General features: G+C 48.9%; 1 long non-coding RNA gene across 1 annotated transcript; it reads left to right on the top strand.

Annotated features, from left to right (window-relative positions):
• Window positions 1-2,771: 2,771 nt before the first annotated feature.
• LOC118922790 (uncharacterized) lies at window positions 2,772-8,714 on the top strand. Its single transcript, XR_005028884.2, has 3 exons — window positions 2,772-4,117; window positions 5,029-5,118; window positions 6,649-8,714. It is a non-coding gene; the product is annotated as an uncharacterized LOC118922790 (long non-coding RNA).
• The last annotated feature ends 7,458 nt before the right edge of the window (window positions 8,715-16,172 follow it).

Raw genomic sequence — 16,172 nt, 5'->3', positions numbered from 1 at the left:
CTCTCTACCCATTAAGCACTGACTCCCTGGTTCTCAATCCCTGGCAACCACCATTCGACTCTCTGACTCTATGAATTTGACTCGACTACGTGCCTCATATAAATGGAGTCATATGGTATTTGTCCTTTCATGTCTGACTTACTTCACTTAACACCATGTCCTTAAGGTTCATCCGTGCTGTAGCAGATGTCAGAATTTCCTTCCCTTTTAAGGCTGAGCGAAACGCCATCGCATGCGCAGACCTCATTTTGGTTATCCATTCACCCATCCATGGACGCTTGGGTTGTTTTCATGCTTTAGTTGCTGTGAATAGTGCTGCTGTGAACACAGGTGTACAAATACCTCTTTGAAACTTACTTTAAATTCTTTTGGGCATATGCCCAGAAGTGGAATTGTTGAATCCTGTAGTCATTCTAGTTTTAATTTCTTCAGGAACTGCTTTATTGTTTTCCATAGTGGCTACATCATTTTACAGTCCCATCAACAGTGCCCAAGGGTTCCAATTTTTCCACATCCTTGCCAACACTTGTTATTTCTGTGTGTGTATATATTTTGGAGGGGGTACAGTAACCATCCTGATAGACATGAAATAGTGTGTAGACATGTAAGTTGTTTTTTTCTGGGACTTTCTCTTGAGTGGGCTAGGTAACCTGCTATTTTTTTTATGACCGTGGTGTCTCCCCTTCCCCCATCAGAGCCTCCACCCACAGAGCCCTTGTATATGTGGATATCCACCCCAGGGACCCACTGAAAGGAGCTTCATTTGGACCAATGTTAAGTCATTGGAATTTCCTGAGGGGTCACCAGGCCACTGCTGAAGAGAACACAGTTTCGGACCTCTGAGGGCAGGAGTGAGGCAGGTTGATTTGTTACCCGCCCTGTGTTGCCCTCTTGGCCCACAGGTGGCAGGTCCCAGGAGTCCCTCACTGATGGCCTGGGAGGTTAGGAAGCTTCAAGTCCTCAATGTGGCCACCCAATTAAGGCCATTGAAACATGCAGTACCACTGCCAGGGACACGTGTGTATGCGCCATCCAGACCCAGCAGGAGTCCCTCCAGGTATCCACCCACAGTATCCCTCGTCGGCCCCAACTATTCTCTTGGGGTCAACTGCTGTAGGTGGCTGTGGGTTGGCCTCTTATTCCCAGATTCACTTCATTCGAAGGACCTTGTTGGGCATCTCTGAGGGGAATGTTCAGTGGCAGACACAGCCGGTGTGAGGCTGTCTGCCCTCCCAGAGCCTCGCCTCGCCAGTCGGGGTGGTTTCTGGGTGGAGGTCATGGAGCTGGGGTAGGTGGGGTGGCTGTGTGACGCCCTGGGGCAGGCCTGCACCTGAGCCCCCTATAGCTTGCTCACTTGCTCTGTGTCCTTGGCATAAATGAGAGCGATGATAGCCACATCAGAGTTGCCAGGAGGCTTAAAGAAGCTGATGATGCATACAGAAGCATCTGGAATGGCGGAGGGGCTGGTCAGTGTCCTCCCTCTCTTTCCTCTACGCCATCGGCTCAGCGCGGGTGGGAATGTCACTGAGCCAAGTTTAGGTGGAGGGGAGAAAGGTGGGCATGTGGGAGCAGAAGGGCTGCTGGCCCACTTGCGTTCTGTGGCCATGTGGCGTGTGGACAGCAGGCACGCTCCCTGCAGCACAGAGGGGAGACGGCCCTGGGACTCTGCCCCTGGTCTTGGGTAAGTTCTGGCACAGTGGCAGCCACTTTCTGGTTGACCCTGGGCTCGGACTTGGGAAGGGCTCAGCTTTCCTGGTGAAGGCTCTGCGCAGGCTCCTGCTTCACTCCTGCAGCCAGCCTGGGCACAGCCCAGGGGAGGAAGGACTCCTTCAAGGGCAGGGCAGTTCCGTTGTATCATCTGAAATCGAGCACTGTAAACCTGGAGTTGTTTATTGACTGGTAACTAATGGGCTACTGGTGGGTAAAGGCTTTTTGTACGTGGAAGCTAACTTCTGTAAGGTTGTTTGGGTAGTTGCCTTGAGGAACAGTTTAGTTTGCCTTTCACTAATTTCCTCTCATTCTTTATTCCCAGATTCACTTCATTTGAAGGACCTTGTTGGGCATCTCTGAGGGGAATGTTCAGCGGCAGACACAGCCGGCGTGAGGCCGTCTGCCCTCCCAGAGCCTTGCCTCGCCAAGTCAGGGTGGTTTACCAGAAATAACATGAGGAGCATCTGTGATTCAAAGGAATGAGATGAGTCTGAAAGTCAGAGGGACTACACAGCAGATGTAAGTGCTGAGAAACGTCACCCAGATGGTCAGCAGGGTGCCCTTTTTACAGATGGGTAAACAGAGGCCAGGGCTGTGAGGGAATGGCAGGAGCAGAACTGGGGGCCTCCCACGGCACATACATCCCCAACCCTGGTCAGCTGGGCTCTGCCCTTGGCTGAGGTCCTGAGAGGTGCTTGCTGGCATTTGAGAAGCTCCCTTTCTAAGGGAGAAGCTCAGTTTGTATTTCACTTTTAGGACGTATAATTTAAAATACAACCTAGTAAATCGAAGGGTGGAACAAGAGAGAGAGGACAGATTGGATGCAGGCCCTGTCTGGCCACTAACGAGCTACATGGCCCTGCACCTTTCATTCCATAGTTTAAATCTTCCCCTTGTCACAGCTTTTCTTCTGTTAACTAATGGGGGGGCAGGATACGGTCTGCCTCTTGCCCTGGAGGGGCGGAGAATGTGGAGAATGGTGCTGAGCACCGCCTGGGGGAGGAGGGAGGGGCAGAAAGCAGGGTGGGGGTTGGGGGGGCCAGCTCAGCTGAGAGGAGCCCTGGGAAATAGGATGGTTGTAGTCTTTGCTGAGATGGGGCATTAGCTATTCTCCTCTCTATTTTTGCAAATTCACTGGAGTTTGGTTGTAAAGGGCCCAGCACCTCCCTGTGGCTTGTGAAAATGGGAATGTGGGCAGCATTCATCAGAGACTGAGGACCAGGGCTGGGGGTGCCCCCAGAGCCCTTTCAGGCCTGGCAGTTGCAACCTTTAATTTGGGGACTATTGTGGTATTGTTGGTGTTATTCAGGGTTTTGGCTTCAAGAAAATCTGTGATGATTCCTTTGTTATTTTACAGAAGTTGGTCCCAGGGGTTGGCACGTGACCTGGTAGTGTTGGTTCTCACATTTGCCCAACACCTTTCCAGGAGAGCGCGCTGGCGGGAAGGGAGTGCGGTCACTTCGCTGACCTGCAAACACCAACTGTGGGTGCCTCAGGCTCTTGCTTGAGAATTTTCCCAGGCTCAGTGCATTTGTAAGTTTGCAAAAATAACACAGCTGACTCTCATCGCTTAGCCTCTAAACAAGACGAAGCTTCATGGTTTGTTCCCTGGTGAGGAAAAAAGGGAGATCATCTAGAATCTGGCCAGACCATCTGGGTGACGTTTCTCAGCACTTACATCTGTTGTGTAGTCCCTCTGACTTTCAGACTCATCTCGTTCCTTTGAATCACAGATGCTCCTCATGTTATTTCTGGCAAATTTCTATCCATCACACTGGCTTTCCTTTCATGGTCCAGGAACTCAGCGTCTATCCCTGAGGCTGATGTTCTGCTCTGGGCTCTGACTTTGCCTGTGCTCCAGAGGTGCAGTGGTCACCATGGATCCACCCCCCTCTCCTGGGTGATGGGGTGCACTGTCTCTGGGGTAGAATGCCTTATGTCTGTTTGCTTTCCCTGGGACCCACCAGTGGCCAGGAGCCCATTCTGGCTTTCTGAAGGGGTGTCATTGTCCTGACATTGGCCACTGTCTTGCAGATGGGTTTCAGCCCCAGACAAGTTCACTATGGATTCAAAGAGACCAAATAAATGACAATGGAACACTCTTGGGGTGAAAGGGTTTATATCCAACTTTATTCCCACGGTGGCAGGTCAATCACTAGAATCCCATCCACTCAGGGCGAGTCTGCATGCGGCAAGCCAGTCTCTGCCTCTGGGCCTCTCTTTCCCCGCAGCCGTCTCAGTCTCTGCCTCAGTGTTGCCACAACTCCAGTGTCTGCTCTCCTGCAGCCTTGCAGCCCTGCAGCAGCCGTGCCACCGTGCATGCAGAGCACAGGGAGGAGCTCTTTATATAGAGTCAATAACAGTGTACTGCCCACACCTGTGTAGTGAGCTAGCTGACCAGGGCCCGGTAAGAATCCTGGCCACAGGAACCTTCACTTTATCTACAGCCACTCTGTACTAGAAGGGACTCCAGGGATCCCTGCCAGACTCCTGTCTGTGTAACCACAGCTTTCTGTAGGAACAGAGGTGCAGACAGCAAGTAAGGCAAAGAAAGAGGGATAGACTCTGTAGACTGGGGTTTTGGAGCAAGTAGATGGGACCCTTTAAAAACACTGAGTTTCATAAACACTGACCCATTTTAAAGGCAGCCTCATTGAGTTTTGATAATTACATACAGTCGTGCAACCACCACCTTCCTTGAGATACAGAATGCCCCATCACCCTAGAGCCCCTTCAGCCTTTTTGGGGTCTCCCTTCCCCTTGGCCCCAGCCACCAGTGACCTGCTTTCTATCACTGTGGTTTGCCTTTCCTAGAATTTCATATAAAGGGAATCAAAGAGTATGGAGCTTTGCATTTGCCTTTCACCCTATTTTAATCTATTTGAGACTTGTCCCAGGTCACTGCGGATCCACGGCGGCCTCCTTTTCAATGCCATGTGGTTTTGCATCGTGTGGATGCACCACAATTTGACTTTCCATTCACGAGTGGATGGACATTTGAGTTGTTTCTAGTTTTCGGTGATTTGAATATAGCTGCTATGAGCATTCATGTACAAGTCTTTATATGGATTTGTTTTCATTTCTCCAGGGTAAATACCAGGGGGTGGGTTTAGTGGGTCAGAGAGTAGATGCATGTTTAACTTCATAAGACACTGCCAGTTTTCCAACATGGCTGTACCAATTTGTTTAAAAAATGGGCACTTTTATGTCAGGACCTATAACTGGCCTTCCTGACATCCATGGGTATCTGTCTGAGCAATGGTCTCTGAGAAGTTTACTGGATACTACATGTAATTAAGGTATGTGGCTTTTTGGCAGAAGGTGATGACCTATCTATGGACAGGACGACCCCAGTGTTGAACTCTGGGTGCTGTACAAGGGCGTGCGTTGTCCTCCTGAGGAAACCAGGTACATCCCCCACAGCCCACGTGTGAGTCAGGCCTCCTGAGTGTCTCTCTAGCCCCCGTGTGCATGCCTCAAATGGCAGTTTCAAGTTCACCCCTAGGTTGAGATAATGCCTGAAGGCAAGAGGCAAAACTATCTGTGGCTGTCAAACAGGGTGGGAAGTGATTAATCATGGAGACTCGCAGTATTTATCCCATGTGGGGCAGGTGCAGGGGCAGGCAGGGTCAAGTTTGAATCTGAGATGCCAAGTGTCTGGGTTAAGGAACGTTGCTACTGAGGGCTTGGCGTGGGGTCGATGTCTCTGTCTCACACCTGGTGAAAACTGACTCCCAATTAAAACAAGAGTTTGGGAGCTGAAACACTAGTTGACTGAGCTTTGGGTGAGAACCTCCCGCAGATTTTCAGAGCCAACAGGCCTTTTGGATGAGCAGGGCGAGGGGGCACCCTAGCTTTTGGCAGCCCCTGAATCCTGTGTTATCTTGGAAGCCTCTTGCTCACAGTGTCTGTGGACCCTATGAAGAGCAAAGTGGCTGCTTCTCTTGGGGTCCTTCAACCTCCTCCTCTGGAAGTCAGCTTTGTCCACATGACCTTGCATATTTCCTGGCAGTCTCCAGATCATGTGATCTGTGGCATTTATCATTAGGTAAAATCCAGCTTCTGGAAAAAAACCTCTTTCCCGTTGTCCTAAATTTTCTGGGTGATCTTCTCTCTCTGTCCCCAGTCTCTGGGGGTGTGGTTGCCACAGAACCCCTAGTTTAGTTATGTCTCACTAATGGAAGTCCAGGCATTAGTTGGGGACGCACGTGCAGGTTAAGACCCAGGGTCAAGTTCAGGTGCGGTTCACTCTTTTTAAAGCCTTGTTTGTGGGGGTCTCTCTATTTTTTCATTGAGAGCAGTGGCTAGACACTAGAAAATGTCACCCCATGAGCTTCTGGACTATAGCTCATTCTTTGGAAAGGTATGGGGTCCTGTCCCAGTGTTGGAAAATGCTGTGAGGCCCACCCCACCCCGGCACACAGCTCTCTGACCTCCAGGCACACAGTCTTCCCCAGGGTCAGTGTCTCCTTGTCACTGGTCTCGGTGACTTGGTCCCCACCCAGCTCGCTATGTGCTCCCATCTGCCCCCTCCTCCCTTAAACCTGTTTTTTTGCAATCTCTCTGAAAGAGAGCAGCATGCTTTGTCACCTAATTTGCTTTAATCCAATAGTCCCAGGATAATCCAGGGAGGAAAGTGGTCTACTGGACACACCCCCGGTTTATTCAATGTTGGGAAATGGCAGTATTTTTCTGTATTAAAATAAGTAGGTTTCGAAGGAGCTGGGAAACTGTGGGGTTTAGTTACAAAATGACTATAATTGTGGTAGAAGTATTTTCTACCATTTTCTGAAACACATTAAACAGGATATACAATTTAGAAATAATTTACAGTTAGAGAAAGGCTCTCTCATCAGAGGGGGACACTTCTGGTTGGAAAGGATGGTCGCGGGGGCTGTGGCGTGGGGCCCTAGGGAGCCTCATCGTGTTCTTTCCCAGGTTTTGCACAGCCAAACGGAGTGGAAGGTCAGCACTAAGGAGGAAAACACCCGTGATTTTCTCTCGTAAGAAGCAGGAGGATGCTTGGCTGCCCACCGGTTATTAGAAGGAGAAGAGCTCACCCTGCTAGGACTCACTCGAAGCTGGCTACAGACCAGAGGCTGTCCGTGGGTCTTGGGGGCCCACCCAGGGGCACTGGTCATCCAGGGTGAATGATGGGGTGGCCCTTCTCTTTGCCCAGACAACTCTCATCAGCTATGAACAAATGTCTGCTGAATGTTGCTCCCTGTTGGGTATGGTGTCAGACCACACCCTCACTAGGGGAGAGAAAGCCCCTGGAACTGGACAGCAGAGGCTGGTCCTGGTTAATGGGAAAGGTCCCTGAGGCTGGCCCGGGATGGGGGATGTCAGAGAGTGTTCCACAGGGCAGGGCTTACAGCAGCACTGATGTGAGGGATGGGCTCAGACCATCTCGGATGGCTGGGTCAGAAAGAATCAAGCAGAACAGAGGAGTAGGAGACAGTCCTACAAAGGCAAATGGTGTGAGCCCCGGTTCTCTGGGGTGGGCGGTCTGTGGGGACCAGGGCTGACACCAGTGAAGGCTCATGTTGGGGAGGGGAGGTGGTGGCCTTGGCAGGCAGGGCCCCAAGGAGATCAGCCCAAAGCATTTGGACAAGGAGCATCTTCGATGGTTCTGGAGAGTGGCCATGTGAGCATTGTATTAGACAAATGTGCTAGAGAAATGCAGGTTTGTTCTCAGGGCTTTCCCCTTTCTCTGCTCACTCTCTAAGTGGGGAGCTATGTCTGGCTTTAGATTCTTCCTTCTAAATGCTGCCAACTTTCATCATCCTGCCAACAAACATCTATGTTCAATCAGTGCAATCGGTGTCAAACACATACATGACTGTGTAGTGTGTGTGTGTGTAACGTGCAAATTTCTCTGCTCCCTGCTTTCCTTTCCGCTGTCCAGTGTAATTCTCCAGTCTGGAGTCTGCCCTGAATCCAGGTGCCTATAGCCCACTGCCTATGTCTCAACTCCACCTGGATCTCCTGTAGGCATCTTGGAACATATCCCCAGCTGAGCTCTGAATCCATGCTCCTGCCCCAGCCCATTCTTCTCTCAGGCCTCCAACCCTCCCAGCCTCAGGAAAACACTCCCTTCTGCCAACCACTCAGGGTGCAAACCCTGGCGTCATCTATGACTTCTCTCTTTATCTCACACCTGACACCAACTCTCCTTGAACTCTGTCCAGAATTAATCCCTTCTCCCCACCCCTGCACTCAAAGCCACTGTCACCACCATCCCTGCTGGACCCCTGTTAGTGCCCATGTGACTTCCCGCTTCTCCCCTTGCCCCACCTGGGCAGCTCTCTGCATCCTTTAAAAACAAGTTGGGTCATTTCACTCCCCTGCTCAAAGCCATCACATGGTTCTCCATGTCCCTCAGAACAATTTTCTAAGTCCTTCACATGGCCTCCAGGGCTCCACGTGGTCTTGTCTGTGGCGCCTCTGTGTCTTTTTCTCCGACCAAGTTCGGACTGCTTACGTTCTCTTTCCTTACTAGACTCCTTGAGATCCTTTAATTTGCTTATTAATTAATTTGCTTGCACATGCCTGCCCTGGGGCCTTTGCACTAGCTGTTTTCTCTGAAACATTTTCCTTCTGATATCTGCATAGCTAATTCTTTCATTCCCTTAGGTCCCTTATCACAGGGCCACTTTGTATACAATAGTAACCTCCCCTTCTATCATCCTTTTTTTTTAAATAACCAAGAAATAAGGCTCATATCATATGGTCTTTATTAAAATACCAAAACATAGGAAAAGCATTTCTATTCAGGGACTTGGCCAGGCATTTGAAAAACTTTTTCTAGTTCACTTGAGTTTATAGAAGCATTTCATCTGCTTTTACAGATTCACTGGTTATGATTAGGATGTTAAGAGGTCAGTTATTACCCAAGAAATTTCATGAGCATTTGTAATGAAATGACCCTCTATCATTTATCTCTTAACTAACCCTGCTTGTTTCTGTTTTCCTTATCACCACTTGACATTACTTTTGTTAAATGTCCCCTTTCTCTTAAGGAAATTGAAGAGAATAAAGAAGTTTGTCTTTTTTTCTGTTTATCACCAAGACCTTCAACAGTTCTGCATTTGGAAGCTGCTCAGTAAGTATTTGCTGAGTGAATTGAATGAATTAATCTTTCAGTGGTGTTTGGAGGGACTGGCCTGGGAAGACCTTGGATACTATTGTGGTAAACTAGGCATGGCAGGCTAAAGGCATAGACAGAGTGGTGGCCTCAGGGATGTGAAGGAAGGAATGAATGGGGTCTTTAGATTGGATAGCAGGAGATGGATGCTTGCCTGGCCATGCTTTGGATGACTCTTTATAAGGACTCTTTATAAGGGTATTTCAGACTCCAGCTCTGATTTAACCATAGGCTTTCAGATAACTCTGGTACATCTGGTCCTCTCCCACGCCAGCCCCTTGTTCCATGATCCCAGGCCCTGTCCCCATTCTTTACTGTGTAACCTTAACTCAGATGGTTGAGCCTGAGGTTGAGGACTGATCTTTAGAGGAATAGACACAGTGCCTTTTTTTTTTTTTTTAAAGTTTAAAACCCATTTATTGCTCACAAACTGCTGCCCAGGGCTGTCTTTCTCCTCTGCTCTGGAAGAACCACAGTGCCTTTATAAAGCTAACTTGAAAAGACCTTAACAAAGTTGAGCTGTTATATGATAAAAGGTAAAATGTCTCAAGGCACCAGGTTTTATTGGGCTGCTGGGATTTCTTTAAATGTTGCTCTTCATTGTATGGCTGTTTGAAATCAGTGATTTAATATTATGCTTAATTTTCAGTATGCAGTTCATTTTCCCTAGAGGAGTGAAGTTGCTGTGACCTGTGCCCAGTTAGCTAAGGGTCTGGTCATGAAGCTGTAAGTCAGGCAACACCACTGACTTGCTGGAAGCTGCCCAAACTGCCAGGGGGCCGAGCGGGCACTAAGAAAAATTACCCCAAACTTGGAGATAAGGAAAATGGATGACTCTATGTCCTTGCAAAGTCATACCGGAGTGTTGCCCACTTGCCCCTCTCAAGGATTATTTAAACCTTTAGGGGTGGGTATGTACCTCTGCTTCACATACTACTTAACTGGCAATTAGGATTCAAATTTTGTGAAGTTCCTTGTTAACTTATTGAACATAAGTTGCATATAATTTTTGTCCAGTAAAGATGCACATGATTTCTGTCTTGTTGAAAGGAAAACCACCCATGTTAGTTTTCCTGTCTGGTAGAACCCTAACCAGGCTGATCCTGACCTCTCAGGCTGCCACTCTCTCATGGGGAAAAAGCTCTACTTGTTAGCATGCATTTCTCTTCGAGAGTGTATTTTCTCCTGGCTAAATGAAACTGTCTTCTAGCCTTCTCAAAAGAAAAAATAAAAAGAATACTAGCCAGTTTTATAAGTAACTTAGTGCAATGAAATAAATGTTCATGTTCCCCACCTCCTAAAATTCGTGTTGAAATCCTAAGCCCCAGGGTGATGGTACTAGGAGGTGAGGCCCTGGGAGGGGATCGGGTCACAGAGGTGGAGCCCTCCTGAACAGCTTTAGTAAATTTACAAGAGAGACCCGGAGAGCTCCTTTGCCCTCCTGCCTTGTGAGGACACAGTGGGAAGACAGCCCTCTCTGAGCCAGGAGGTCTGTTACTGCGGCCTGCATGGACAGAGGCACGAGGCGTCCACCTCAGCGTTCTCCTCCCAGCTGGCTCTGCGCGCCTGTCCCTCTGAGCTCTGAGAGGCAGCTACACCGCCCTCTTGGCTCCCTCATTAATGAGTTGGACAAATGCGCTTGAATGTATTTGACAGTATGAGAGTCAAGCTTCCAATATTTTGAAAGCGATGCTTTAACAGAGGAGGTAAAAATCCTCGTGAGCTCTCTGCATTCACCCAAGCCTGCAACATGACGTCAGTGTCGCAGAGTATGTACGAAAAGGGCCAAACCCACTTCCCCACTCCCCGTTTCTACTTGTTAGCATGCATTTCTCATGGAGTACTGGTCACAAGGTGGGGAGACAGTTAATTCACTCTGTCAGTTCAAGTCAGACCAGCCATTTCACTCTGCTTATTCCCTTCCTGTTTTTTTTTTTAATAAATTGTCTTTAAAACATGAAGGATGTGATCCAGCAGCAGGCCCTGGCCTGTGCCCTGCCAAGTCTGTAACGGAGATGGGAGGGTACACTCTGCAAAGGCTCATTCTCCACCTGTGTCTGAGGGCTTCTAAGCTAGATCCTGTGGTTTGCCTGTGGGGTTTGCCTGTGGAGTTGGGGCACTGACTGGGAATGGGATGTGCCGTCTTTTATCAATTAGGAGGCAGAAAGCCTTACCAGGCTGTTGTGTAATGTCATGCAGAGGCCCTGTGGGCTCTGCTTCTCTGGGATTGGCACCCCTGGGAGGGTCTCTGGTTCTAGCTTTATGCGGACTTCACCCTGAGGTTGCAAATAACTTCTCATCCCTGTGGGGCTTAGTTTTTCTCTAAGGGCCAATGTGAGAAATGTACCTCCTTATTTACCTCCTAGAGGTGTAGATGCAAATGAAAGAAAACCTTTGTGGAAAAAACTGGAAAAATGTTACCCAAAAGTTGGAAATAAGGATACAGGAGAACTCCATGTCCTTTCAGTGTTACACCAGAAAAAACATTATGTGTAACAAAACAATACACTGCATTGTGTGGTATCATTATTCTGGGAGGGAGAAATCAGTGGGTACTGTAGTCATGTGGCCTGCTCCCTAAGGCCATCCTTTTATCTTTGAGGAGGGTGGGAGAGGGGTAGGTAGGGAGGGGGCCACAGCATTCCAGAAATGGCCTCATTTTGTATTTTTTCAGGTCCAAAGTTGAAACAGTTTTCTGTTCTAAGCACCTTTGGAAGTGGTTCTTGATTTCCTAAAACCATTAGCCAAACACTGAAAAAAAAAATCACCCATAAGAAAAATTCAACTGAGGGCCTTGGGCTTGTTTCTCTGGCTCTAACGTGCTAGGCCTGAAGATGGTGGGGGGTTGGGGCCGGCTGGGGGAGGACTAGCTGTGTGCCTGGCGGGGGGCTGAGCTGAACACAGAGAGAGCTGGGCCAGGTGGGGACCGCACAGTCACTCTGGGAGTTTACAGACGGACTCTGGTCTGACGGTGGGTCTGTCATGAAAATAAGGGGAATTGTGGAAAATGCTGCTCTGTGTAGACGCTTTCTCTTTCTTAGGATTGTGAACTCTTAAAGGTATTTGCCTCCTGGGTCTCATTTATAATGCTCCTTTTCACAAGGTGCATGTACTAGGAGCAAATCCATGGATGCCATGTTTCCAACCTACTGTGTGGTTTACCTTATGGAAAAAAGGGCTGGCTTCACATCATTGACTCAGCTTTGTGGAAAATAGTACCCTAGTAGGGATGGAGATGCAGGCTGTCATTTCGAAATAACCGTCTATTCAGGTAGCTTCTCACAGGAACCACAAATGGAGTGTGAAAATTTACAGAGTGTGATAAATGCAGTGGGACTGGTTTCTCTCCCCTTTCCCACTCTTTCCTGGGGCCTACCTATATGTATCTATATTACACACACACACACACACACACACAAGGATATTTTTTCAAATAGAATTCAACACTACAAAGAGGCTCTTTGAGCGTAAGAGCAACAGGGCCATGGTGACATTAATTTCGGCAGTCTGATTGTCTTGTGGTTGTTCTACCCTGAGGCCAGACCACAGGGAGGGCCTCCCCCTCCCACCCAACCACACCAAAGCAGGGGAGGAGGGCCGTGGGGAACAAGAGAGCTTTCCCCCCTCACCCACGAGAGGGTGACCGCAGGAGCCTGGCTTGAAGGAGTGAGGACTGTTTCTCAGCCCTGGTCCCTGTGGAATCCGTAAGGGTTGGAATATGTGGTCTGATACAAGCAAATGACAGCCCTATGAGTCCCTTTGGACTCCAAGTGTGCTTGACCCCTGGCAGTAAACCACTTGGAAATTAACAGTCTGTCACCCAACACCACCTTTGAAGGCTGAGTGCTTGGTGGCATCGCTAGCCAGCCAGATGCATCTCCACCAAACTGAGAAGGTAGAGAAGGTTCCTCTGACTCCAGCACATTCCCCCTCCCCCCATGCCTCCTGTCCTGCACCTCCTACCCAGCCAGTGAACGATCTAGTAAGTTACATATTTTATCAGTGAGTCCCATGAGACCCTTGTTTTGGAAACCGTGGGTTCAGTGGATAAGGCAGAGCTGCATTTGATAGTGTTCCCTATTTTTCAGAGGATGAAATAACTCACCCGATGAAGAGGGCTAGCTGGGCTTTGTAAGTTCTCTGGCTGACAGGGTAGGTTTTAGGGAAGTCTTAGAGCAACATGGCTGAGCACCAGGCTGGGACGTCAGCTGGGTGGGGGCTGGAATGTTGGCTGTGTCTGTGGCCCTCAGTAGCTTCATATGGAAACTGGAAATGATCATGTCTGCTCTACAAGGCTGTCATAAGCATTACTTAGAAAGCACTGAGGCTGTGTGTGGCCCCTGGGTTGGGGGCATTCTCGTAACTGGAGGCCATCATTACATTGTTGCTGGGGAATGTGTGCTGCAGGCCCTTGGAGGAAGACCTGAATGGAGCGTTGATGGAGAAGAGAATGTTCCCAGTCTTGGCTCCACACGAGAGGAGCAGCTGGCTAAGACAGGATGACTGGGGACAGCTCACCTGGCTGCCTGGGGCTCTCTGAGAGTTCCACCTCCGTGTTCCAAATTGGTTTGTGACCCCAGATTGAGCAGGAGCTCCATAGCGGGGAATGACTCAGGGAGCATGTGCCAAGGAAGGTGTGCAAGCAAGCAGCACTGCCAGGGATGAAAGGGGGAGCGAGCGGGCACAGCATTTCATGCAGAGGAATGGGCTTTGAAATCAGTGGGCAAACTGCTTTATTTTTAGGGCATCATCTGACTTCCTAGGGTGTACATGGTGGTTTTAAAAAGCCAGCCCTGTTTTTCTCTTGCCTCAACTGACCCTTGGATTTTGTGAGTGACCAGACTGCAGTCTGCTAGCAGAGCACTTCTGAGACAGATTCAGTACAAAGCCTCGTGAGGTGTTGAGGACAGGGGGGATGCAAGGGGCCAGGGCTTTCTGTTCTCAAAAAGCCCTGGCCTTGAAGCAATGCACTCAGACTTGCCCAGCCCGCAGTCTCCAGCACATCAGTGAAGCTGACACCTCCCCGGGGAAGGTCGGGGCTCAGGCCTGAAGGGAGTCAGCAAGACTCTGGCAGGAAAGGTGGTCACCCGGTGATCTGGCTTCCTCTCATCTTCCCCTGGTCATTTCTGAACTAAAACCTGGTCCCAGCCCTCAGGCGCGAGCCCCCCACATCCCAGACACCTGCAAGTTGTGACTTCCCCCCAGGGTTCTGAGTAAGTACTACAGTAGACAGCATTTAAATGAAGCTGTTCACGTGGCTTAATTTATTGTATACTATTTCAAAAGCAGATCAAAAGTTCCCTATGATGAATTGTTAAATAAAAAAGGCAAGTTGGGGAATGATACATGTCGCAAATTTTTATTTCAAGTGTATGCAAGTATGTAACATTCTGGAAGGTTGTACACTAAGCATTGACAAAAATTGAGAGTAAAGGAGAACTTCAATTTTTTGCTTTATAAAAGACTTTTCCCCAGAAATTTCAGGTATTCTTGAGACCTGATTTATCATGTAGTATGTACAGGATGTACATTCCTTGCCATCTGAAGTACCTCAGAAAACAAAGCCGATCCTATATTAAAACTTCCCTAGACCCTGACATGAGGAAAGGACATATTCTGCAACCCCCCAAGTTCTCTCCATAAGACTTTAAGCCCTAGTAACCCAGCTCTAAGTCCGTATTCCTCTCACCATTTGCTAGCATTCTTCTTTAGCATGGGCTTTATTATTGGCAGTCATAAGCTTCAATTTTAATTATAAGCCTGTTATAATTAAAAAGCCAAGTCCTTTGCATTTTAGTGAAGTAATTTTGGAAGGCAGGAAATTTTCCTCAAGTTGGGAAAAGAATACAGATCAATACAAACTCAAAGAATGTTAGACTTCGTATGATGTTTGTAATTTTTTTCTTCCATTTCTTTCCTGATGCTATTTCATGATAAGCTTTCTTTGTTGTCAACTGTGCATTGCCTTATTCTCATATACTTTGATTTTTAAAAAATATCAAGCCACTGATTGATAAAGGCTGTCCAGAAAGCAGAGCTTCTCTTGAAGTAGTTCCATCATGTAACTATTACTGGTGAACCTATTACAGCCAAGTTCTGCAATACAGGATCGGTAAGTTCAGATGCAGTCAGAGCTCTAGTAAGTGTTAAAATATCAAAATCCATCCTCTGAGAATTCTGCTGATATTTGGCATCAAACGCTGCTTTCTTGCTCTGTAGGCCTCCACAAATTGCCTGCGGCCTTCTTTGAGTTCCTGGCTTCTGCCTGGAGCAATCTGGTAATTAATTCCTAAGACGCTAAGTGGGTGATGGAGGCTGAGGTTCAGCAAGTAGCCAGGCCTGGGCAGTTCAGGGCCCTGGGCCCTGATGTGTTCTTAGCACCCCCTTCCTCCGGCCGTCAGGCCCTCCCTGGCCTCCTCGGGGCTGCCCTGTGCTGGTTCCCACCTCCCTCCACCCACTTCTGCCCATTGGATGTTGCTGCTGCAGGCAGCTGAGACCTCCGGGTCAGCTCGGCCTCTCCCAGAATAATTGGAGTAAGAAGACGGCACTACTGTGTGTGTGCACACGCCTTAGCATATCCTTATAGATTTCTGTACAGTTTGAACGAGTATGGACTTATCCATTACTTGAATATTTAATAAATACCTAAAAAGAAAATAATGGTATGAGAATAAAGAGAAGCTGGATAGCAAGCCCAGGGGAGGGTCGAGTTTCCCTGGGTGAGTCCCCTTCCAGACTCCAGGCTCCCACATCCAGGAAGGCCACACTACCCTAACTCAGGGCTAGAAGCTGCTGAGAATTAGATGCTCCTGTTTTGCTGTGACTGGCTGTTGTCCTGGACCCCTCAGGATCTCACTGAGGAGCTAGAGGAGGGTTCTTCCATAAGGCATCCCTCCCTCTCGTCCCAGGCTTACCCCGTAACCAGGTTGCCTCTCTGAGGCCCCAAGGAAAGGCTGGGCATGCTCTGGAAACGCACTGGAATTGTAAGCTCACCTGGTGTCTCAGGGCGCTCGGCCTGGGTTAAGAGCTTGTGTCTTCTGGAAGTGCCTGCTCCTTCAGCTATGAGATCTACCCTCTGCGCTCCTTCAGCCAGGGACTCGGAGCTGTGAACCCTGAGCAAGAGAAAGCAGGAGAGGTGATGTTCAGGGTGAAGACAGGGATGGTCCTGGGCCCCAAAGGTGGCTTGAGCTGCAGAGCGGCTGTGGCTGGCAGGGCTCCAGGAGGCTACAGGGTCACGGGGGAGCTGGGACTGCATGCCAGAGGGTCCTGCACACCCAGCAGAGATGGCTGAGGGGCCCAAGGCATTTCCTGCCCC

This window comes from Manis pentadactyla, chromosome 2 (assembly GCF_030020395.1).
Source record: "Manis pentadactyla isolate mManPen7 chromosome 2, mManPen7.hap1, whole genome shotgun sequence".
Lineage (NCBI taxonomy): Eukaryota > Metazoa > Chordata > Mammalia > Pholidota > Manidae > Manis > Manis pentadactyla.
Note: the sequence above shows the minus strand (reverse complement) of the source record. Positions and strands in the feature narration are given on the sequence as shown.